Genomic DNA, 27,446 nt, shown 5'->3' with positions numbered 1-27,446 from the left:
AAATCAGAAGAGATCCCAAATCGTGAGGGGGTAGAAAGGGGATAAAAAGAGGTTCAGAAAGAAAAAAAAAAAAGAAAGAAAAAAAGAAAACCAATAAAGAAAAAATATAAAAAGGAAAAAAATATATATATATATTAGATAAACTAGTTAAAAAACGTTAAAAAAGAAAAGGGTAAAAGTTAAAAAAATTTAGCAGAAGAAGAAAAAAAAATTGAAAAAGAAAAACAAATTAAATTAACTGCAAGGCTAAAGAATCATGGGGAGAAAGCCATGAGTTCTGTGCTTTGCTTTCTCCTCTGGAATTCCGCTGCTCTCCTTGGTATTGAAACTACACTCCTTGGTAGGTGAACTTGGTCCTGGCTGGGTTTCTTGTTGATCTTCTGGGGGAGGGGCCTGTTGTAGTGATTCTCAAGTGTCTTTGCCCCAGGCGGAGTTGCACCGCCCTTACCCGGGGCAGGTCTGAGTAATCCACTCAGGTTTGCTTTCGGGAGCTTTTGTTCCCTGAGCGCTTTCCGTAGAGTTCCGGAGGACGGGAATGAAGATGGCGGCCTCCTGGTCTCCGGCCCAGAGGAGCCGAGAGCCCAGGGCCCCACTCCTCAGTGCACCCTCAGAGAACAGCGCCCAATTACTCCCGTCACCCTGGTCTCCGGCCATGCTCTGAGCTGACCGAGCCTGCGACCGGTTCAAGGTAACCCCGAGCTTAGAGCTCACTCCTCGGCTCTGTCTCTGTAGCCAGCTTCCCCGTTCTAATACCTGTAAGCTCTGCGACACTCAGACACCCCCGATCCTTCTGTGACCCTGCGGGACCTGAGGCTACGCTGACCCTGCGTGGGCTTCACCCCGGTTAAGCCTCTGGAGCTATGTCCCTCAGTGGAACAGACTTTTAAAAGCCGATTTTGTGTTCCATTGCTCCGCCGCTTGCCGGGATCCAGCCCCTCCCACCACGGTCTATCTTCCCGCCGCTTTGGATTCACTTCTCTGCCAGTCCTACCTTTCAGAAAGTGGTTGATTTTCTGTTTCTAGAGTTGCTGTTCTTCTTCTCTTCGATCTCCCGTTGGATTTGTAGGTGTTTGCAATCTTTAGATAAGCTATCTAGCTGATCTCCTGCTACCTGAAGTAGTCTCAGCCTGCTACTTCTCCGCCATCTTGACTCCTCCTCCTGTTACTATTTTTTGAAACAGCTTCAGGAGAATAGGTATTATTTCTTCTTTGAATGTTTGATAGAATTCTCTAGGGAATCTGTCAGGTCCTGGGCTCCTGTTTTTGGGGAGTTTTTTGATCACTGCTTCAATCTCATTACTAGATATAGGTCTATTCAGGTTGTCAATTTCTTCCTGATTCAGTTCTGAAAGTTTTTAGGTTTCCAGGAATGCATCAATTTCTTCTAGGTTGCTTAACTTATTAGCATATAACTGTTGATAATCATTTCTGATGATTGTTTCTATTTCCTTGGTATTAGTTGTGATCTTGTTGTGATCTCTCCTCTTTCATTCATAATTTTATTAATTTGGATTAGTTTGGCCAGTGGTTTATCAATCTTATTGATTCTTTCAAAAAACCAGCTTCTAGTTTTATTGATGTGTTCTACTGTATCTGAAGTTTCTATATCATTGATCTCTGCTCTAATCTTGACTATTTCCCTTCTTCTGCATGGGGTTGGCTTAATTTGTTGATTTTCCAGTTCTTTAAGGTATAAAGAGAGCTGGTCTATTCTGGATATTTCAGTTTTTTTGAGAGTATGTTAAGTTTTAAGAGAAACTATCAAACTGCCTTTCCAAGTGGCTGTACCATTTTGCATTCCTGTTGCTCCACATCCTCACTTACTGAAGTCTTGAAGTCAGGAAGCATCAGTCCTCCAACTTAATTTTTCTCCTTCAGTATTGTGTTGACTATTCCAAGTCCTTTGACTTCTATTTTAATCTTTATGATCAGTTTGGTAACCATAAAATAACTTGCTGAGAGTTTGGTTGAGATTGCAATGACTCCGTAGATTGAATTGGGAAGCACTGACATCTTGACAATATTGAGTTTTCGTGTCTCTGGCCTTGGAATCTCTCTCCATTTATTTAGTTCTTCATCTGAGTTTTTAGTTCTTCATCTGAGTTTTAGTTTTCCCTATATAGATTATCTACATATTTTGTTAGATTTATACCTAAGTGTTTAATCTCCTTGAGTGTTTAATGTAAACGGTATTGCTGGGTTTTTCCAGCTTTATTGAGATATAATTGACATATAACATTATGTAAGTTTAAGGTCTACAGTGTGTTGATTTGATACATTTATGTATTGCAAAAGGATTACTGTCACAGCATTAGCTGACACGTCCATCCTGGCACATAATTACTATTTCTTTTTTTGTGATGAACACATCTAAGATCTGCTCTTTCAGAACTGTGAAGTATATATTGCAGTATTATTATCTATAATCAGCATGTTAATTTTATCATTGGAAGTTTAAATCCTTTGGCCAGCATCTTCCCATTTTCCTCACCCTTTAGTTCCTGGTAACCATCACTCTACTCTGTTTCTCTGAGTTTGGCTTTTTTAGATTCCACATACAATTGATATCATACAGTATTTATCTTTCTGTGTCTGACTTATTTCACTTAGCAAAATGCCTTCAAGAATCATTATAGTTAGTTGCAAATGGCAGGATTTCCTTTCTTTGCATGGCTGAACAATATCCATAGATATCTATATATGAATATATTGTATAATATATAATGCATTATATTACATAGGCTCATATTTGAATATTTATTTATATCTCTATCTCTACTAATCTGTGTATGTGCATCTCCTTTATTCATTCATCTGTAGATGGACATTTATGTTCCCATATCTTGACTATAGTGAATAATGCTACAGTGTGGGTATGAAGATATTTCTTCAAGATCCTGTTTTTATTCACTTTGGATATACACTTAGATGTCAGAATGCTGGATCATACTGTAATTCTATTTTTACATTTTTATTTCAAATTTCATGTATTTAGTGTTGGTATACAAGAGAGTGAGTAACTTCTGTGTTTTAAACTTCTATCCTGCAACCTTGCTATAATCATTTATTAGTTCCAGCAGGGGATAGGGGTTGTTTTGTTTTCCTTTGTTTTTTTTTTTGTTTGTCTTTGTTTTTGTTTTTTAGACATTTATTTGAGAGAGAGGGAGTGAGAGAAAGTGTGTGAGTGAGCTGGGGGAAGGGCAGAGGATGACAGAGAGAATCTAAAACAGATTCCTCGCTAAGCACAAAGACTCATGTGGGACTTGATCTAATGACACTGAGATCATGACCTGAACCAGAACAAAAAGTCAGACTAACTGACTGAGCCATTGAGGCACCCATTTTTGTTTTTTGGGTTTTTGTTTTGTTTTGTAGATTCTTATGAATTTTCTACATAGATGATCATGTCTTCTGTGAACAAAAACATTTTTATGTCTTCCTTCCCAATCTGGATGACTTTTACTCCTTACATTAGCAAAGACTTCCAGTACAGGGTTTGAAAAGGAGTGGTGAGAGGGGATATCTTTGTCTCATACCTGATGTTAGTAGGAAAGGATCAAGTTGCCTACCATTAGGTATGTTGGGCATGTTGTTAGTTACTGGGTTTTTGGTGGGGGGGGGTAGACTTCATCATGTTGAGAAAGTATCCCTCCATTCCTACTCAACTGAAAGGATTTTTTTTTTTTAAAGATTTTATTTATTTATTTGACAGACAGAGACCACAAGTAGGCAGAGAGGCAGGCAGAGAGAGAGAGGAGGAAGCAGGCTCCCTGCAGAGCAGAGAGCCCGATGTGGGGCTTGATCTCAGGACCCTGGGATCATGACCTGAGCCGAAGGCAGAGGCTTAACCCACTGAGCCACCCAGGCACCCCGGATTTTTTTTTTTTTTAAATAAAATCATGAATGGATGTTGGATTTTATCAAATGCTTTTTTCTTTTTCTATTGATAAGATCATGTGATTTTTTTTTTTTTTTTTTGCCTTTTGAGTCTGTTGATGTGATACGTTATATTCATTGATTTTGAATGTTGTGAATCTTGCATACCTGGGATAAATCCCACTAGGTTGTGATATATAATTGTTTCTGTACTTTTAAAAAATTCATTCTGTCATATTTTGAGAATTTTTCACATCTATGTTCTTGAGATCTGTTGGTCTGTAGTTTCCTCATAATGTCTGACTGGTTTTGGTACTAAGATAACCCTGACCCTTAGAATGTTAGGAAGTATCCTTTCTGCTTCTGTCTTTTGAAAGAGATTGTAGCACATTTATATAATTTCTTCCTTAAATGTTTGGTAGATCAGTGAACCCACCTGGGCCTAGTACTTTCTGTTTTGAAAGATCATTATTGCTTCAGTTTCTTTAATAGATATAGGCCTATTCAGATATTTATTCTTATGTGAATTTTTGTCTTTTAAGGATTATCTTTTTGATATCCATGAGGTCTGTAGGGTTGTCCCCTCTTCCATTTCTGATATTAATAATTTAGTTCCCCCCATTTTTTTCTTAGCTTGGCTTATCAATTTTTTGGATCTTTTTGAACATTTTTTTAAATTTCCCTACAGATTTATTCTTTTTAATTTCATCTCTAATTCTTATTTTTTTCCTTCTGTTTACTTTGGCTCTTATTTTCTAGTTTTCTTACATGAAAACTTAGACTATTAATTTTAAATCTTTTTTCTTTTCTAATATATGTATCCAATGTTATAAGTTTCCCTCTAAGCACTACTTTCACTGAATCCTATTAATTTTGATAAGCTTTCATTTTCATTTAGTTCAAAGTATTTTTAAATTTCTCTTGAGATGTCTTCTTTAACCTATGTGTTATTTAGAAATGTGTGGTTTAATTGCTATGTACTTTGGGATTTTTCAGTTATCTTTCTGTTATTGATTTCCACTTTAATTCCATTGTGTTCTGAAAGCAGACATTGTATGACTTCTTTTAAATTTGTTAAGGCATTTTTCATGGCTCAGAATGTGACCTATCTTGGTAAATGTCCATGTGAGCTTGACAATGTGTATTCTGCTGCTGTTAGATAGAACAGTCTACAGATAGCAATTCTATCCAGTTGATTGTAGTACTGTTGAATTCAACCATGTCCTTAATGGTTTACTCCCTGCTGGATCTGCCCATTTCTGAAAGAGGGGTGTTAAAGTCTCCAGCTATGATAACGTATTCATCTATATCTCTTTACAATTCTTTCAGTTCTTGTGTCACACATTTTAATGTTCTTTTGTTAGGCACACACATATTAAGAATTGTATCTTCTTTGAGAACTCCTTCATCAATATGCAATGCCTTTCTTTTATGCCTGATAATCTTCCTTAGTTTGAGAAGTGTTCTGTCTGAAATCAATATAGCTATTCCTGCTTTCTTTTTTTAAAGATTTTATTTATGTATTTGACACAGAGAGAGCACAAGCAGGGGGAGTGGCAGACAGAGTGAATGGGAGAAGTGGTTCTCCATGGAGCAGGGATCCTGAAGGGGGCTTGATCCCAGAACTCCAGGATCATGACCAGAGCAGTTGTTTAACCCACTGAGCCACCCAGGGGCCCTTCCTGCTTTCTTTTGATTAGTGTTAGTATGGTATATTTTTCTCCATTTCCTTTTACTCTATATGCATCTTTTTTTAAGGTTTTATTTATTTATTTTAGAGAGAGAGAGAGTGCAAGGGGGGGGGGAAGAGAAATAGGGAGAGAGAGAATCTCAAGCAAACTCTACACCAAGTGCAGAGCCTGATGCAGGGCTTGATCTCATGATCCTGAGATCATGATCTGAGCTGACATGAAGAGTTGGATGCTTAACTGACTGAGCCACCCAGGCACCCCTACTCTATATCATCTTTATATTTAAGGTGAGTTTCTTATAAATAACAAATAGTTGAGTCATCTTTTTTGATACACTTTAATAATCTCTTTTAATTTATAGGTTTAGACCACTGTCCTTTGTTCCTATTTTTTGTCTCCTTTTTCTGCTTTTGATGGTTTTAATTAAGCATTTTCTGTGAATCCATTTTCTCTCATTTCTTAGCATATTGGTTATATTTCTTTTTGTAATGATTTTTAGTGGTTTCTCTAGAATTTGTAATATAAAAGTAATCCAAGTCCACTTTCAAATAAATCTATCCCGCTTCATGGTAGAGTCAGTACTTTATAAAAACAAAATAATTCTTCCTGTCCCTTGTATCATTGCTATAATTCACTTCACTTATATATAAGAATACATAGTATGTATATATAGGTACACACACATACACACACTGTTGTCAGATCAATTAAGAATAAGAAAAGTAAAGGCTTTATTTTAACTCACTTATTCTCCTTCAGTGCTCTTTTTTTCTTTATGTAGATATAAATTTCTGATCTGTTACTTTCTTCCTAAAGAATTTCTTTTAATAGTCCTTGCAAGGCTTGTCACAGGCAAAAATTCCCCCAATTTTTGTTTCAAAAAGTCTATTTCTCCTTCACTTTTGAAGGATAATTATACAGAGTATAGAGTTCTAGGTTGATGGCTTCTTTTTTCTCTCAACACTTTAAATATTTCACTCATTTTCTTCTTGCCTGCCTGGTTTCTGAAGAGAAATCAGATGTAATTCTCATCTTTGTTCCTTTCTGAGGTGTTTTACTCTCTTCCCCTTTGGCTTCTTCCAACATTGTTCTTTTATCTTTGATTTTTCTATAAATTGAAAATGACATCCCAAGGTAGTTTTTTTTTTTCTTGGGATTTATTCTACTTGAATAAATTAGCTTCTCCAATATGTGGCTTGGTGTCTGACATTAATTTGTGGGAAATTCTCGCTCATTATGATTTCAAACTTCTGTTCCTTTCTGTCTGTCTTCTCCTTCTGTTATTCCTATTACATGTATGTTATATGTTGCATAATTGTCCCATAGTCCTTGGATATTCTGTTTTTCCCATCTTTGTTCTTTTTGCTTTTTGGTTTTCAAGCATTCTGTTGATATATCATCTAGTTCAGATTCCTTACTCAGCCACGCCCAGTCTAATAAGCCCACCAAAAGCATTGTTCATTTCTGTTACAGTATTCTTGATCTCTAGCGTTTATTTTGGGTTCTTTCTTGGAATTTCCATCTCTCTGCTTACATTGCCCATCTGTTCTTGCATACTGTCTACTTTATCCATTAGGACCCTTAGCATATTAATAATTGTTGCTTTAGATTCGCTATCTGATAATTCCAACATTCCTGACATGTTGCTTGTTTTATCTCTTCAAATTGTGCTTTGCCTTTTGGTATGCTTTGTGTTTGTTTGTTTTTGTTTTTTTTTTTTCTTTTCTTCTTGATAGCCAGACATGATGTGCTGGTCAAAGGAACTGCTATAAATAGTCCTGTAGCAATGTGGTGGTGCAGTATAGGGGGATGGGAATCTTTCAGTAGCCCTGTGATTAGGTCCAGTCTTTTAGTGAGCTATGCCTTTGGACTGTGACTTCACAAACGTACCTCAGTACCACATGCCCCACCCCCTTAGGTGGGACATGATGTCTAGAGTGGGTTGGAGTTGTTACCCCTTGGAAGGCTAGGGCTAGCTGGAGCTGGGTATTTCTTTTCCCGAAGTTAGTTGGGCTCTGATAATACCCCAGAAAGTTAGGCTCTGGTTAACTAGTTTTCTCTGAGGACAGGCTTGTGACAAGCAGAGTACTCTGACATATTTCAGAATGACTCCTTTTCCCCTTCCCCTTTCAGAAGCTGAAGGTAACTTTTCTCTGATATTTTCAGTGGGAATCCAGTCCAGCTCCTGAAAGTAAATCAATATTGAGGGGGACTCTCTATGACTAGATCCCCCTGGAGTGTTTCATTCTCAGACTTGTCCCCACGGAGCCTCCAGCAGTTTATCAGTTACAGTTCAGGTTTTCTTTTCCCTGGCACCGGTTCTGGTGAAGGTTTCTGCTCCTGAATCTCTGCTCGGCTAAGCCACTACTCTCAGTTTGTCTGACTCTTCAACCTGGGGGCAGCAGCTTGTCTTGTGTTTTCTCCCTCTTATGGATCCAGGAATAATTCATTTTTCAGTCTATTCAGCTCTTTACTTGTTGTTAGGACAAAGTAGTAATTTCCAAGCTTCTTTCATGTGGAACTTCCAAACTGGAAATCTGAAGTCAAGTTTTCAGCCCCAAGAGAACTGAGCAGAAGTAGTGGCATCTAGGCACAAAGCCAAATGAGGCTGGCATGAAGGGCAGCAGTAGAAAGGAGGAACAGTGTGAAGTGAACAATGATTTGGGGATCATTTCTGAACTGAAGGGAAGGCAGTTCAGCCAGAATTAATTTAGTTCCTGCTGCTGTGAATATTGGCATTCCATCCAGTGATTAAAGGGGAATTCTGCAAGCTTTTTTTCTAGAGCAGCATTTTCCAAACCTGTTCTATGGAACCTTGATGAATAAATAACAATCTGTCAAATGAACAGAGAGTTTCCATTGGTAAATATTATTGGAAATCTCTGGATGAGACAACATTAGGTTTTTTCACAGTAAAATTTACCAGACTTTGATATCGATATGACCTATAAACCTCTCAGACGGGTGTTTAGAATGCAGGGTGTTTGGATTTTCAAACTTTGAAGTTAGGTGGTTATTTCCTTAGGAGGGCAGATGAGCTAATCCACAGGACATGCTCTGGAAGAAAAGCTTTATATTTATCCAGTCCTAACATTTTCACTACGTTCTATGAAAAGTCTCTGGAGACACAAAGTAAAGTAAGCAAAAAATTATTCTCCAGTCACTATAAAACTCCCCACAAACTGCTTACCCCTGAGGATTAAAGTTAGTTAAGGTGGAGCCTTCCATATGCTGGGTTGCCCTGTAGTTCGGTCTTGCTTCTGTCCACTTGGCCTGCCAGCCCTCTTTTTCTTCCTTGATTCAGGGTAGAGTGGTTTTTGCAGCTATCAAAGTCACTCCTTAAATGCCTTGTCATTCTTTACCTGTTTTACTGCTTAAGGAACCTGCAAAAGGCATGACTTAAAGCAATCTCACATGTGTTTAGGTACACATAATTGGTTTATTTAATAACATGTTGAATCATTAACTTACAGAGTCTACAAATGATGGATAGTTCATCTGGTTCTCTAGTTCATAACTTAAAAGTTGCTTTCCTTGAACGAACAACTAAATGCCTCTTGAAAAAATATTCCTGAAAGGAACAGAACTTCTGGTTTGTTATCATCCTAACAGAAAATAGTATTTTATACAATGATAATGTATTTGATACCCAGAGAAAAACATACTTAGGGTAACATTATAGAAGATGAACCACTCATATGATCTTCCCATTCTGACCCCTAGAATGACAACTGCCAAAGTCAGTGGATACACCAGTCCAGATATCCTCCTATAACTAATCCTGGAGAGGTTTTTTAATGTATGACTTCGTATGGAAAAGAAAAAAAAAAGGATTATATTAAGAGTAAGAATCAAGTCCATCCTTTTATGTAAATGACAATAACATCTAGCACTTACCTAATGCTCACCATGGCCTTGACATGTGAGCACTTTGAACACCTGGACCCATTTAACACTCACAAAACCCCTATGAGATGGAGAAGTTACCCTTGCTGTCTGGAGAAGACACTATACATGACTTATAACTCACCCATTGCAGCATATGATGTGTTCGATGTGCTGTGCAGAGCTGTAAGGGTTGTGGTATACTGATGCACTCCCGTCAGTCCTGCACATACGTCTGTGATGTGTTGTCTCAGATGATGTTTTTTCATTGATTAAACCTGAACTTCTCACAAACTCCAGAAGTTTATTGGAGGGGTTCAAAAAAATTTTTTTTAAAGTACAATCATAATAATAGCATCTATGCTTCTGAATTTTATGGGTACTGTGTATTATTATTTCCATTTAAAAAATGAGGACAGGGAGGCTCAGAGAAGTTATATTTGCCCAAGGTCACAGAGCTGTAAGTGGTGGGGAATTGAGTTAAATTAAGGCTGTTTGACTCTAGAGTCCGTGCTCTTACCGGAACCGTAAATAAACAACCTATAAATAATATATAGTAAGGTTTTTGTATGAATTTGCATCCTCTATGCAAATTTCTTATCTCTTCTTTTCCAAATTACTTATCTATTTGTGTCCCACTGTGTTCTATAGCAGAGAAGTTACTTCTCTATATCAGGTCTTTTTATTTTTTTGTGAATGCAGAAGTTTTCAGACTTTCTCAGAGCTAGTTCCAAGGATGTTCAGAGTACAAAATGACTGCTGTAAGTCACTCATGAGCAATAGGACTGTCCTTTCCTGCTACTTTGTAAGTTGCTACAGTAATAGTCTAATTATTTTGTTTGGAAAAATAGGAAAACCTAGGACCCAATGGGGTCCAAGGTGACTAAGAACTGAGTACATGTGTGGATACTGTTATACTTCCTATCAGACTCTGTTAAATGGCCACCAAGGTTCTGCTATCTTAGGTTGACTATTATTTTCATGACTACTGTCATGTAGGTCACTCTACATGTCATTATATTCCTGTATATATACACTTATGTCTGTAGTAAAGTGGAAAGAATTGCAAAGAGAACAGTTTTCTGGTTGCTTTTCCCATGTTAGCATGACTTTGCAATTCTGTTTTTTTCTTAAATGGCAAATTCCTGAATGGTCTTCCTCTGAAGAATGATGCCTCAGACCAAAAATAAATTTTGATGGCCCAGAGCTGTCAGGATGAAAAGTCAATGTATTAGACTAGGATTTCTTATAGGTCCACGTACAATTATGAGACAATTACAATCGGCTGTTGATTTATTAGTGGTGGACAGTTTCCACAGAAAGATGTCCTAAAGTATTTGAAATATAAAAGGAGTATGAGTTGATATGAGGGAGGAAGAAAGGAAGGAGAGAAGAAAGGGAGGGAGGGAGAAAAAATGGAGAGGGAAGACAGAAAGATCAAAGATTTAGAGAGGAATTGATGGATGTCTATGAATTGAGGGTGGGAGGCATAGGGAGTACCTGGTTTCAATAGGGCACATACAGTTAGAAAAACAGAAATTGCGGATATTGTTTTCAATATAGGTATTTTTTATTTGGTTGGTGAAATTTAGTATTGATGGCCAGAGAAAATTCACTACTTTGAATAGGAAGGAATGACGGGGCTGGATCATCTCTGCCAGTGACTTGACAGACACATTCTTAATTATCAGGAATGAGGTACAAAAATAGCTAGATCTGCAACAGAAGGAGAGGAAGTGGGTACCCTCTAAGGAAAGTTTCTATTCCTGCTCAGATAAGCTGTTTCAATAGCCTATTCTTGGATAACAAAGAATCTTAATAGGACTGGACCTATAATATTTAATGCTATTTTAATATACATATTTGAACATTTGATTTTAGTGACTGAAAATCTGGTTGCTAACACATGTCTCAATTTCTAGAGTAAATAAGTTTTATTGTAGAGGGGACAGGCACAGAGGGATAAGTTGTTTCACAATTTAAAAAACCCTAACTCTAAACCATCAGTCAAATATCCAAAAAATATTTTATATGAAATGTTATACTCTGTGGTTTTAAAATAATGAACTATGTCTCAGCCATTAAAGTAGCAGCTTAAATCCATTTGCTTTTTTTCACTAAGGTGAAAGACTCATAAGAAGATTCTATGGAAAAATAGAAACATGGAATATTAGAACTATAAGGAGCATAGTATTTTAAGACCCGAGCATATTGCCTCTCAGCTTTCCTTGCTACGCAATATGGCTAATAAGAAGGTGGAAAATAATTTAAAGCAGTATTACAGCAATAGTAACTGCTCCTCTGGTTTTTATCACTGTTGTTATTGTTACTTTTAATTTACACCTGTGCCAATGTGTTTTATGACATTCCACTTAACTTGCATTTTTTGATGTTCAGAATTGGGACTGTAATTTAGTTGGCCAGAACTTTCATTAAAATACTTGGGAGGATGCACCCCTATGTTTATTGCAACATTATTTATGATAGCCAAGATGTGGAAACAACCTGTGTCCATCTGTGGATGAATGGACAAAGACTTTGTGGGGTGTGTGTGTGGGGGGTGTGTGTGTGTGATATTACTCGGTTCTAAACAGAATGAGTTATTTCCATCTATGACAACTAGGATGGACCTAGAGTGTGTTCTTAGAGAAAGACAAATACTACCCAATTTCACTTCTATGTGGGATCTAAAAAACAAACCAGAGAGAAACAGACTTTGGCAACTAGTGGTTGCCAAAGGGAAGGGGAGTTGAAGGTACAGGTGAAATAAGACAAGGGGATTAAGAGGTACAAACTTCCAGTTATAAAATAAATCACAAGGGATAAAAATTACAGCATAGGGACTACAGTGAATAATATTGTAAAAAGTTTATATGGTGACAGATGGTAACAACACTCATCATGGTAAGCTTTTCATAATTCATATAGTTGTTGAATCACTATATAGTATACCTGAAAATAATATAATATTCTAGGTCAACTATACTTCAGTTAAAAATTTTAAAAAATACTTGTAAGGATCTTTTCCTTTGGCTTACATAAAATGATTTGGTTTTACTTATGTGTTATTAAATCATTTCAAATCTTCTTAATGACTGATTTACTTTCCTAATTCATTTTGAAAATCAAAACAGAGCACTAACTGACCGTTCAAAATCCTTAGCTTGATACTGATGACACCCACTTAATAGGAGGTCATACATATTTTCTAAGATTACTAGAAAAATTTTCTTTGAACCTCCCAACCCCTATATCCCACAGAAAATAATGTTTTTTTTTCCTTATCCAGTGACAAAGGGTACAATTATATTAAGAGATACAAACCTATTCTTGTTCTCTCTCTGCCATATCACATTTTCTGTTTTAGGAATGGCCACCACGGGTGTCTGCTTTATTCATGAAATGCCTCAGATAGCACCATATGCTTGCAAGTCTTAATACATGCTATTTGATGATTGATTTATACACTCCATTTACAAAGTGCTAATGCAAAAACTGGCCAAATTCAGTCTCATGTCTCATATTAAAATAGTTCTTACATCTATCCAGTAATGTCTTTTGTAAACAATACTAAATATTATTTTAAATTCATCAACAGCTCTTCATGATTAGCTGATATTCTCTGACAACAGAATGTACATGAAGTGTACAAATAAATATGTCCTGGGTTAGATGAACAATGCACAGATGGTTTTAAATTTTTACAATGGATTCATGGCTTGTGTATTTTATCAAGACTTTGTTACAACTGGTCTGGAGAGTTATTCTGAAAGACAGAACATCACAAGCAAAATTTAATAGAGCTTTAGAAAGAAAAGGGAGAAGTAGAAACACTTTGGTTCATCAGTATGGTAAAACTCTTCTGTCTAGCCCATGTGTACAACATTCACTGCATGCACTAGAAAGGGCCATAATTTTTTGTTAATTCTTTGCTATATAAATAATTATTTGAGAGTGAAACATCTATAAAGAAAATTTAGGTACTTTCCAGGTTTAGAAATACAAGAGACTGAAAACAACATGAGCTTTTGAATCCATCACTATGATAAACCTGCCTCCGTTTCTGCTCTTCAGATCTGTCTTCCGTAAGTGGGAGAAATATTACCTACATCAAAGGGTTAAGAGAGGGAAATGAGATAAATTATTACACATGAATGATGAGATTTCAGTAGGTTAAATGAGATAAATGAGATACTCAGTAATGATCATTATTACCATTTTTATTATGTCAGTTTCCCTCTTTCTAAATCTGTGAAACCATCATGACAAAGTCATGGGGAATAGAAAATGCAAAAAGTTAAATGCCCGGTAAGAAACTTGGAATTTTATTCAATAGGCAAGAAGTGATCATTAAAAAGGTTTCAGAAAGAGAAAAATTACCTCATTTGGACTCTGCCTTATCATAGCAATTCTCAAATTTGAGGGTACTTGAGAACCACGGAGGTGATGGTTAAAAATGCAGATTTGGGGATGTCACTCTAAGAAGTTATGGCTAATCAGGTCTGAAACAGGATCTGGTTCTTCTATAGAAAACTCTGGGATCACATTTCATAAAACACAACTTCAGAGAAATTAATCCAAATGCAACATGAAGGATGTTTGGGAAGAGGAGAAATTAGACACAAGAAGGCCACTTAGAAGCTTGCTACTCAAGGCACACTTGGCCGGCCAGCTGCATTGAGAGGACACGGGCACTTCTCAGAAATGCAGAGCTCTGGGCCAGCTGCAAAACTATCCAATCAGAATCTGCATTTTTTTCCAGCTTTATTGAGGTATAACTGATAGATAAAAATTGTTTATACTCAGAGTATACAATTTGGTGTTTTGATACCATTGTGAAATAATCATCACAATCAAGCTAATTAACACACACACATAACTACCATTTTCTCTTTTTTTCCTCCTCCTCTTGCCTTCCTCCTCCTCCAAGGTGAAGACTTAAGATAGCAAGTTTCTTAGCAAGTTTCAAGTATACAACACAGTGTTGTTAATAGTCACATTCCATTTTAATAAGAGTCACACATAAATCTGCTACATGTTAAAATATGAGATGATGGGGGACGCCTGGGTGGCTCAGTTGGTTAAGCAGCTGCCTTCGGCTCAGGTCATGATCCCAGCGTCCTGGGATCGAGTCCCACATAGGGCTCCTTGCTCAGCAGGGAGCCTGCTTCTCCCTCTGCCTCTGCCTGCCATTCTGTCTGCCTGTGCTTGCTCTCTCTCCCTCTCTCTCTCTGACAAATAAATAAATAAAATCTTTAAAAAAAAAAAAAGTTGCAGAATCTCTGTGCCCCTTTAAAAAAAAATATGAGATGATGGGCCTTTAATAATTGATAGTGCAGATGGAAACCACTAGAAACCTGGAACTGGGCAGTGGCAGAGGGAGAAGAAAGGAAGAATTAAAGAAGAGGGGATGTACCAGTTGACATAATAAACTGTCAACCTAAGAATTCAGGCCAGTGAGGTCCTCCCTCTTCGGGTCAGGCTTAGTTCCTAAGAGACGTCTTTTTTCATACCACAGTCTGTGGCTCATCCCATGCTTTGTGGACAGAACTCAGTGGGTTTGGAAGAAGGAGAACCATTACCTCGTGCAGCTCCTACACAGAGCAGAAGGAGTTGAATCGGCTCCCTGGAAGCCTCAGGAACAAATTTCAGATTTAAAAAGAAATATAACGGAGTAGATCCATTCTTTTGGATAATTATTTTTAACTGTATGATTTATGTTGAAGAATTCCTTCCTGGGTTTTTTTGTTTGTTTGTTTTTCCTCCAAAGAGCACATTTGTCCTTCTATTGTGGTTGTTTTGGTTCTGGTGTTTAACAGCTTTTCCTTCAAGGATACTCTGCAAACCAGACTGAGACACTTTCAAATATCCATCTGGCCTCACTTTCCACCCTGGTGTGGCATAAACATGGAGATGACCGAGGAGAGGCAATTATCAGATTCAATTTCGGGAAGCAGGACTAGACATCTGAGAGTAAACGAGTATTTGGCAAAATTTGGGCATGAGGTATTGGGCCCTTTAAAAAACGCCTTCTTGATACAATAGCTTCACAGAGGCTAAGGAAGGTATTCACATCTCTTCCTTTGACTCCTTGAGCAATTCTCATTTTCCAAACTGATGTGCTGAAGATGCTAGGATATTGTTTCTATAACGATGAAATATATTACTGCCCACAGAGTTGAGCCTGGAAGTTTGTAGCTGCACAGCTGCCTCACTAATTACTCTCCTAATGTGATCGAGGGAAAAGTACACTGTAATTCTGATGGAGGGTAGTTTTCTGAACATAGCATTAGTGCAGAACTTCAGGGGTGCCTGTATTAGCCAGAGAGTGAGGCTGAATTAAATACACAGTAACGATTGAGCTAGCAGAGGTGTTCTATTAGCTGAATGGCAGAGAGTGCAATTTAGAAGCTGTAGGCTCTGAGTTTTCTCTCAGCAGCAATGTCTAAACATAATTAATCAGTTGCTTCTCCCAGTAAGTGACACTAATTAGTTGCATTCTAATTGCTGTGTGTGGCGTAATGTTACTCCATTCTAAGCGCTCTATAGAGCAGCAACATGAGATCTTTAATATATTATCATGGATTTCCATGTAATTACAGTCCTTTCCAATGGAGCGAAAGGAAAATATTGTAGGAGATTTCATCAGGAACCGATAAATAACTTATATCACCTCTATTAAGAAACAGAGTGACTGAACCCCTTCCTTGTTATTAGCATGTATGTGATTAGAATTGTATATAGTTCTAAGTGCCAGACCTTAGAACTGAAAATATGCCCTTTGCTAGCTACATACTGACTAGATGATTTTCTCTCCCAAAGGAAATTATTTTAATTTGTCTTGAATTTTATTAATTTCCTGGAATCAGACACATGGACTTGACTTGATAAATGGAGAAAAGGAAATATGAACTTTTAATTTAACTTCAACGTTCGGTCCTTAGTCCATATCTGGTTATATCCTTTTATTCTTTATGACACATTTTTCTTCTTTGTGGAAGATTAACTCCTTTTATATATTTTACCTTGTGCTTTATGCTTTAGTATTTGAATTGGCTAAGCAATTATTGAGCTTCTTTCTAGAAGTTTCTTCCAAGCAGTCATGATTCTAGAAATTCATTCTTTAAAAATTATTTTAAGCTATAGCTGAAAAGGGAAAACATTCTTGGGTTCTTTTAGAGTTTGAATCTTATAAAGTAAAGAATATTGTGTGCTTTAAAGAAAAAGAAATGTGATGAAGCAAAAGGAAAATTAGCAAAGGAAATCGGGCTTCATAAATGCACTGAAGTATTAGAAATGAGAATAAGATTTTGAAATTGTATTACTTTGGTTACTTACTAATTCTTCTCTTTTAAAAGCCTTATTCATGTAGATTTTAATTATTCTGGACTTATATGGATCTGATTTTCTCATTCTTTTGAACAATTATTTTTTCATTATATGATTTATGTTGAAGAATTCCTAAATTGTTTCTCCTGGGAGCGTATTTGTCCTTCTGTTGTGGTGGTTTTGATTCTGGTGTTGAGCAGCTTTTTCTTTAAGGAAACTGTCCCTTCCTGTATCTGTCAAGTCATTCTGTAGATTTGAGAACTTTTCTTCAATTCTGAGATTTATGCTATGTACAGATTTTAGGTATTCTCCAAAAATACATGTGGCTAGTGAAGAACTTATTGCATGGCTTACTCTAAGTACATTTCCCTATTAGGACTTCCTAAGGTTTATAAGTTTGTTATTGAGTGTACCTATTTCTCTCTCTTCATTAGAAATATAAGTGATGGGAACGTCTATGTGGCTCAGTTGGTTAAGCATCTGCCTTCACCTGATGTCCTGATCCCAGGCTCCTGGGATCAAGCCCTGCATCTGCCATTCCCTGTGCTTTGGCTTTCTCTTGCTCTCTCTCCTGCTCTCTGTCAAATACATAAATAAAATCTTTAAAAAAAAAAAAGAAGAAATATAAATGACTGAAGAAACCTGCAAATTAAATTTTCGTTTCTAAATTTTTTTTTAGTTTTCAAAAAAGGAAAAAATGGTTGAAATTGTAAGTAGAAAAGACCGTTTCCAGCTTTTCATTTTCCTATTATTAATGAATATACTTAAACCAAAATTAATTTTAATTAATTCCTTTTCTAATCTGTAATGCTGTTTCCAAACATGCCCATACTTTTTGACCTCAGGAATCTGTTTCCAGCTGTTTCTACTTCTGTTATTGAATGTATGTATACCACAGTTAATGCTGTGTCCTTCCCTGCTCACTGTCAGTATTGTTTGTGCTCCTTCTAACTGCCTTACCAAGATGGCTTCCTTTCTCACCATCCTCTAACCTGTCCCTCTCCCACTCACCTCTCCCATGCACCAAATAGGTTAAACAGCATGCTATGTTTTAAAACAACATTGGTAGGGGCGCCTGGGTGGCTCAGTGGGTTAAAGCCTCTGCCTTCGGCTCAGGTCATGATCCCAGGGTCCTGGGATCGAGCCCCGCACTGGGCTCTCTGCTCAGCGGGGCGCCTGCTTCCTCCTCTCTCTCTCTGCCTGCCTCTCCACCTACTTGTGATACCTGTCTGTAAAAAAAAAAAACAACATTGGTAATATAAACAATGCATGGGAGGAGGAGAGATCTGGCCTGAAGTCCTGACTATATCAGAGCATGTCCCTTAACTTCAGTTTCTTCATTGGAAACACGGAAATAAAAGTTGGGTAAAGTGGAAAATTTTCTAAGACAATATATTACTAAAGCTGACTCTAGGAAAGGAAGAGAATTGAAAAACTCGTTTTAACAAGGGGGAAAGGCGGGGGTAGTTTTCATGGGGCAACCCACCTAAAGCATCAGATTCAGATGACTTTATAGGTTTTATAGGGTAATTCAACTAAACCTTTTTTTAAGATTTTATTTATTTATTTGACAGACAGAGATCACAAGTAGGCAGAGAGGCAGGTAGAGAGAGATGAGGAACCAGACTCCCTGCTGAGCAGAGAGCCCAATGCGGGGCTCGATCCCAGGACTCTGAGATCATGACCTGAGCCGAAGGCAGGGGCTTTAACCCACTGAGCCACCCAGGTGCCCCTCAACTAAACCTTTAAAAGGCAGATAATTCAATGCTATTTTAACTCTTTTAGAACATATAAGAAGAAGGAAAATGACTCCAAGTTTGATACAGACTGTGTAAAACAAATTTACAAGTCAATATCATTTTTGAATATAGATACTAATATCCAAAAAGCACAGACTCCTTAAGCATATTAAAAGAATAACATACCAGGAACATGAAGAATTATTATAAGAAAGTAAGGATGGCTTAGTGATGAGAAACCTATTAATATAACCCATTAAATTAATATATCTAAGAAGAAATTACTTGTAATACTAAAAAAATCAACATCTTACATGATAGAATTTTTTTAAAAAACCCCAGTAGAATAAGACTAAACTAAATACAGTAAACATGACAAAATATATCTTCGTGAACTTTTCACTAAAGTCAGAAACAAGATAAGGATGTCCACCATCACCTCTATTATTTAACATTTTACTGGAGATAATAGCCAAGATAAAGACGAGAGAAAAAAATTAGAAGTAAACAAATTTTCATGGAAGAGATAAAACTCTCATTATTTGCAGATGTGATATATACAGAAGTCAAAGGTGGTCGAATTTAGAAAGCTCATGAAATGGAAAATAAAATGAAATGCAGATATTAACTGTTCATATATACAATATAAAATCCAACCAAAATGGAAGATAGTGGGTATAGCATTCCAGTTTTGCAAGGTTAAAATGTTCTAGACATGTATTGCAGAACAATGTGAATATACTTAACACTATATTTGTATATTTTATATATATATATATATATATATATATATATATATATATATATTTCAAATGGAAGTGTAGGTAATATGTTTATAAAAGCAATCCTTGGAAAAATATTGTACATATATATGAAAATAACTACAAAATGCTACTTAAGGATATAGAAGTTTTGGGAAAATGGAAAAACCATGTTTGGATATCCTATACTTGTCATTTCTCTCTATATTACTTTATACATTTGAGTAATTACTGTATTGATTTTTCCCAGGTTTATTGAGGTATAATTAACAAATTGTATATATATTAAAGGTATACATTGTGATTTGATCTACATTGTGAAACGATTAGCCACAATTTAATTAACACCTCCAGTACCTTACATAGTTACACAATTTTTTTGTGGTAAGAACTAAAGGTCTACTCTTAGCAAATTTCAAGTATGAAATACAGTTTTAAGTATAGTCACCATGCTGTACATTAGATCCTCAAAATGTATTCATCTTAAAACTAAAAATTTATACCCTTTGACCAACATTTCCCCATTTCCCAGCCCCTGCCAACCACCATCCTACTCTGTTTCTATGACCGACTGAGCTTTTTTTTAGATTCCACATATGAGTAAGATCATACAGCATGTCAGACTTATTTCACTTAGCATGATGTCCAGATGCATCCATGGTGTTGCAGATGTCACGATTTCCTTCTTCTTTGTGGCTGAATAATATTCCATTGTATATTCAGACATATACACCATATTTTCTTAATCCATTCATTGTTGACACTTAGGTTTCCATATCTTGGCTATTGTGAATAATGCTGTAAAAACATGGGAGCACAGGTATCTCTTTAAGGTACTAATTCTATTTCCTTTTGCTTTATACCCAGGAGTGGGATTGCTGGCTCCTGTGCTAGTTTTATTTTTAAATTTTTGAGGATTTTTCATACTGTTTTACATAAAGCCTTCACCAATTTACAATCCCATCAATACTGTGAATGCCCTTTTCTCCACATCCTCATCAGCATTTGTCTCTTTGATAAAAACCATCTTAACTGGTATAAGGTGATATCTCATTGTGGTTTTGATTTGCATTTTCTTGATCATTAGTGAAATTGAGTACCTTTTCATATACTTGTTGGCCATTTGAATGTATCCTTTGGAAAATATCTATTCAGTCCCTTGCTCATTTGTAGTCAGATTTGGGGGAGGGAGCAGCTATTGAGTTGTAGGATTTCCTTACACATTTTAGATATTAACCCCTTATCATATATATGGTTTGGAAACATTTTCTCACATGTCACAGGTTGCCTTTTCATTTTATTGATTGTTTCCATTGTTGCACAGAATCTTTTTCGTTTGGTATAGTCCCATTTATTTTCATATTTTTTGTCAGTGTATTGAGGTCACATTCAAAAAAAGTATTGCCATGACCAATGTCAAGGAGCTTTGTTCTTATTTTACTTTAGAAGTTTTATACTTTCAGATCTTACATTTAAGTCTTTAATCCAATCTGAGTTGCTTTATCAGTGATGAAAAATCAGGATTCAATTTCATTGTTCTCAGCAGTACCTTAAAACAGTCATATACCATGATAAAATGGGATGCAAGATGGTTGAACATATGAAATCACTTAATGGGATACAACATATTAACAGAATAAAGGATACCAATCACTTGATCCTTTCAATAGAGTAAAAGCATTTGACAAGAATCAACATCATTTTATGAGAAAAACTCTTAACATGTTAGGTGTAAAAGGAATGCCCCTCAACATAATAAAAGTTATATGTGGAAAGTCTATAGCTAACATCGTATTCCGTGGTGAAACATTGAAAGTTTTCCTCTAAGAGCAGGAAGAAGATGACAACATACATTCTAGCCACTTCTGTTCAATATAGCACTGACGGTTCTAATCAGAGCACTTGTGTAAGACAAGATATAAAAGGCATCCTAATTGGAAAAGAAATAAAATTGTCTCTGTTTGGAGACGACATGATCTTATATATAGAAGAGAAAACCCTAAGACTCCACCAAAAAAATGTTAAAACTAATAAGTTTAGAAAAGTTGCATGATACAAAATCATACAAAAAATTAGTTGTGTCCTTGCACTTAAAATAAACTATCAGAAAGAGAAATTGAGAAAACCATTGCATTTATGATACTGTCAATTATAGTGTACCTAGGAATAAATTTAACCACGGAAATGGAAGACCTGTACACTGAAAACTATAAAATGTTGATGAAAGAAATTGAAGATGAAACAAATAAATGGAAAAATATCCTGTATGTATATAGATTAGAAGAATTAATATTGTTAAAATGTCTGTACTACCAAAAGATATATACAGAGTCAAGGGTATTTTTCATAGAAATAGTGAAAACAATCCTAAAATTCACATGGAACCACAAAAGACCTACAATAGCCAAAGCAATCTTGAAAAGAAAGAACACAGTCAATGACATCGTGCTTTCTGAGTTCAGATCATGTTACAAAGCCACAGTAATCAAAACAGTATGGTACTGGCATAAAAAAAGACACACAGACCAATGAAACAGAATTTATAATCCAGAAATAAGCTCACACATATATGGTGAACTAATCTTTGGTAAAGGCACCAACTGGGAAAAGGATGGTCTCTTCAATTAAATGGTATAGGGAATGTACAGTGGAATATTAACCATAAAAAAGAATGAGATCTTGAGATTTGCAACAACATGGATGAACTTGGATGTTATGATGCTAAGTGAAAGAAGTCAGACAGATAAAGAAATACGACATGAGTTCTCTTACCAGTGAAATCTAAAAACAAACAAAAAATGAACAAAGAAACAAACAGACCCATAAATACAGAAAACAAATTAGTGGTTACCAGAGGGAAAGGTGTTTGGGGCAAAGGGTGAAGGGGAATGGAAGGTATTGACTTCCAGTTATGGGATGAATAAGTCACAAGGATGAAAGGTACAGCATAAGGAATATAGTCAGGAGTACTGTAATAACATTGTACGTTGACAAATGGTAGCTACAATTGTGGTGAACATAGTATAATGTATTGAACTGCTGAATCACTATGGTACATCTAAAACTAATGTAACATTGTATGTCAAATATACTTCATTTAAAACCAGTAAGATAAATGCTATTGGGAAAACTGTATATCCACATACAAAAGACTTATTGATTTCTTTTGTTTTGTTTGGAATGTTTGGAATGATACAATCTGACTTGTTGGAAAGATATTTTAGTATATGTGCTGCCGAAGCGAGCACTGACTTGTTGGAAAGATAAAACAAATAGCCAGGAGTAATTTTTAAGAAGGAGCAATGAATGTGAATGAGCTCTACCAGATATTAAATATACCAGATATTAAAATATAGTATAAAACATGACTGAAAGACAATGAAAAAATGGAAAGTCCAAAAATAAGCTGATATTTATATGAGAATTTAGCATATCACAATGGATCCAGAAATGGAACAAAATTAAGTTGGATCTACATATCACAATACACAGTAGGAATAACTGCAAATGGCATCATAATAAGAGTATTAGAAATAGCTGAGAATTCCTTTATAACCCTATAATGGAGACAGGCTTCCTACCTCTGATTCAAAATCCAAATGTCAGAAAAGAAGAGACTGTCAAATTCAAATACATAAAAATAAAAATGCACAGGGGAGGAAACACCAGAAACAAACGATAACCTGAGAAATAATACTTGCTTTTTTTCAGTAATATGGGTTGCAAGTTTCCATATTTGAAGAACTCTAAAAATCTATGAAGAAAAATACTAACTCCTGCCCCCAAAGACAGAAAATATGGACATCCAAAACAGATGGCTTTAAGATTGGTGAAAAGAGATCCAATATCACTCATAGGAGGATGGGAATTAAAATTGTAATGAAGTATATATTAATTTTTTATCTAGACCAAAATCCAAAAGTCAACCTCATACTCTGATAATAAGATGGTGGGGAAAGAGGCCTGTTGTACCTCTGAAGAAAGTGTAAATAAATTAGCTCAATTCCAATGAAGGACAATTTGACAATATTAATAGACATTAAAAATGCATATATTCTTTAGCTCCAAAGTTCTATTTGAATATTTGGGCCATTAATGTACTTAAACAATGACAACATAATGCAATAATTGTGTTATTCTCTGCAATAACTATAAAGCCTGGAATCCACCTATATGTTCATATATAGCTCAGAAAGAATTCCTTTCCTTTGCAAGATGAAGATCTATTTTACCAAGAAGGCACAGATGATTTGGTTCGGACAATCTGCTTATTTCTATTCAACTAAACAGGAGCAGAAAGGAGGAGGGGGGTGTCTTTGTTTTTCTCCTTTTTTCCTTCAAATACTCATTTGCTCCCTTCTGTGAAACTTGTATCCAGATCCTGGTGTTCTGTCTTCCCTTGAAAGTCTTCTCATCTCTTACTAATAACTTTGACTTGGACCTGGTCTTATTGAGGGTGTGTGGGGGTCACTCATCAAGTTTTCTAGCTATATTCTCCCCGAAGGATCACTGTGTTATCAACACCAACCTCATAAGTGAAGAACAGTAATTTATACGTACATGAGCATCTTCAGTGCATATTATTGGCTCTTGATAAAAGGCAAATAGTAATGATGAACCTTGAAATATGCCTTTCCAAGATACCAGCCAACAAACTGCATGAGCCATTTTGAAAACAGATTCAAAGGAAGATGTCCTGAACTTTCATTTCCCGTCTGCTGGGTTTCTTTGAAGTGGGAGTTAACCCTGACATGAAACAGCTCCAGAAACTGAGCCATACCCAGTTGTTTTTGGCCTGATAATTCAACCCCCAGTGATGACTCCCACACACAACTGGGTGTCTTTGATGACTCTGTCTTCTCTTCTCAGAGATAGGCTTCTTAGACATGTGTGTTTCCTATACTCTGCATTCAGCTTTTGGGGAAGAAGAAAATAATAGCTTCATTTAACAAATGAAATCGAATTATCTGCAAACATGAGCCCGTTTTGAATAGAACCTTACCTCCTTTATTCTTGTTTGTACTAGAGCTCTTTCGATTCAGAGTCTGCTAGTCAACAGAAATAGAGCACTCCTCTCCCGGCTGGCAAAAAGCTGAAGGAAGATGTAGGAATAACCCAGGAAGTTGTTTTTCATTTTTTTGAGGACAAAATAGAAAAAAAATTGTTTTGTTTGTAAACACCATGGAATTTGCTTAAAAAGTCTTTAAAGCCTTTTTTTACTGTAGCTTTGTTGAGGACTGAGGTGGGGATAGAGTACAAATTTGAGGAGAATCTCAAACCTCACCTCCTTTTATTACCACACACTAGACTCTAAAAATTCCAATCACCTCCTGCTTGGAAAAAACTAATCCTTAAAAAGCAAAACATGATCTTTATAGAGGATCCACATTCTGTAAATTATTTTAAATCGTGGTCAAAGTGATTTCCCCTTGGAGAACTACATTACTCCTTTTGAAATCACTTTTTATTTTCATCTGCTTTATTAAGTAGTTCATTTTTAAAACAAAAAAAGTCAATAACAGGAAGCTCCTATATTATATTTCTGCCATACACACTCTGTCTTCCTATTATAGTCTAAAATGTATAAGATAGATGTATTTTTTTTTAAAGATTTTTTTTATTTATTTGACAGAGATCACAAGTAGACAGGTAGGCAGAGAGAGAGAGAGAGAGGGAAGCAGACTCCCCGCTGAGCAGAGAGCCCGATGCGGGACTCGATCCCAGGACCCTGAGATCGTGATCTGAGCCGAAGGCAGCGGCTTAACCCACTGAGCCACCCAGGCGCCCAGATGTATTATTTTTATTATATGCTTATTTCTTTTTTTACAACCATGTTGAATTTATGGAGCTTTCCTTTTATGTATATGCTTTATTTTATTTGACAATAAGCCAAAAAATTCCCTATATTTTTTTAGTGAAGAAATTCAGTTTCTCAAGATAGAAGTCCTATATAGTCAAATAAATAGTCTAGAGGTCCTATAAAATCTCCACAAATGCTCTAGTTCTCTATTATTCTGTGTCCTTGGCCACTAAACCAGAATAAATATTTAAAAGATTCTTCTTGCAAATGAAATTAATGTGTCAGATTTTTACATGATTCTCTACATTGACATATTGTTATATACTTACTAATATTTAGCTATGGGATGCACACACTTATTCTCTACTCATCTGATGTATTTTCTGTTTGTTTACCTCCAAAGATGACAGGCCTCTGGGGTCAAAAGGCCATGTCTTCTGCTTCTGTCTCTTAGAGAACCTGATACAGTGTTGAATAGTAGACACTGAGTAAATACAGGGTCACAGTCCCCCTACCCACTTCCTAATTCTGCCCCTCACTACCATTCAGGTTCATTGACGATAAAATGGGAATGATTCTCCATTGCATAGGGTTGATAAGACAATGTATGTAAAAGGACTTCATGGACTGTAAAGCTCTGCACAAATATTTGGCTGACCCAGAAAGGTTGAGTAGCACTCAGCTAGATGACAGCTTTGGAGAAGCGAAGGAGAGTCTGGGCAACACATAAAAGAGAGGGACGTGGCCAATCTCAGCTCTAAGGCCTCAGTGTTTCCTGGCCAGTTCTTTCAGGGCTAAGTCACTGATGTTCATGCTGCTCCTCTGGCTTCTGCTTGGAATAACATCCCTTTGTCTGCCTAGGCCAAAGCTATCAGCAGGTTTCTGTCAAATAAATAGATCAGTCTCCTGATCCCAGAAAGCTGTCAGGCTCCATGCTTTGCAACCATCTGTGTGTCCTTCTTGCCTTTTCTTCTTCCTCCTGCATGAGCAGGAGGAAGGACTGTTCATGGCCATTTCTTCCTTTCCAGGTTCATAGTTACCATCTTAGTCCAAGCTCTTGTTACTTCAAATAAAGAATGGGAGAGATGCCAGAGCATTGGAAATAGGCAAATGTCCTCCTCCAAAAATAATAGTTTGGTGATTTCACAGTCAACCTCACCCCCAGAGTTTGGAATTTATTATGAAAAATTAGTAAGCATCAGAAGGAGATAGGATCTTAATTACTGCCTAGCAATATTAGGCAGCAATAATGCAGTGGGTACTTTGTGTGTGAACTCAACATTTGACAGAACTCATTCTCTCAAATCATGTGAATTAAGAATCTCCATGTGTTGGAATTAACATGGAGGTCAGTACTTACATTCATCAGACATAATAGGTCTGTACCTATAGGTCTGTACTCTATACCGTGTTACACATATGTAGCTATTTCTACAGAGATAAATAATCTGAATAGGCTTCTGAATGTTTTTGACATTCATCCATTTAATTGGGCGTAGCTGTAGTTTTAAAAATTCTATTTATAATGACTGAGTTGTTATAATTATCCATTCTCCTGTTGATCAATATTTAAACTGTTTCAAGTTTTAGGTTACTGTGAATAGGGCTTCTATGAATATTCTTGATTCCCATTGGATCAATACCTAGATGTGGAATTCCCAGGTTATCTTATTTAACTTTACAAGAAACTGTTAAACAGGATTCCAAGGTGCTTGCACCCTTGCATATGCCACTAGCAATATGAATTTCCAGATGCTCTAAGTCCTCAGAAATTATCTCAGTTGTCTCAGCTCAAGCTCCTTTTATTTAAAAAAGAAATACCATCAACTCAGGGGCTTTAATAGATATTTAATTCTTATTTAAATAGAGGATATTTTTTATTTCTCTCGTCCTACTAGCTTCCACTCATTTAAAGGTATTGCCTCTTTTTTTCTTTTAATCTTGCAGTAGAAATGTTGACATTTATAGTTGACAAAGACTAAAAAGTTAGTCTATTTACCTAGAATACTTTAGTACAATTACTTCCTTCCTGATTTAATAGAATATCTAATATTTTTGTTTATTTTTAATGGTATGATTAATTCAATGTTACTATTGTTGCCTTATATATTCATTTTTATTTGTTTAGATTTATCCATGTGTTTAATATTTTCTTTGTTCTCAGAAATTTCTTCTGAAATAGAAGAAATCATTTAGGTCTATATTTTGATCATTAACAGGTTATGTTTTTCATATCCTTGAAAATGTTTTAATATTTTACTTACTATTAAAATATAGAGTTGTTAAGCTTTGAATTCTGGGTTTTCAGTTTAAACATATCATTCCAGTGCTTTCTGGTTTCCATCTTTGCTACTGGGAAATCAGC

The sequence above is a fragment of the Enhydra lutris genome, unplaced genomic scaffold (genome assembly GCF_002288905.1).
Source record: "Enhydra lutris kenyoni isolate GAN:26980312 unplaced genomic scaffold, ASM228890v2 scaffoldscaffold56, whole genome shotgun sequence".
Taxonomy (NCBI): Eukaryota; Metazoa; Chordata; class Mammalia; order Carnivora; family Mustelidae; genus Enhydra; species Enhydra lutris.
The sequence above is the reverse complement of the archived record's forward strand: the minus strand, read 5'-3'. Positions refer to the sequence as shown.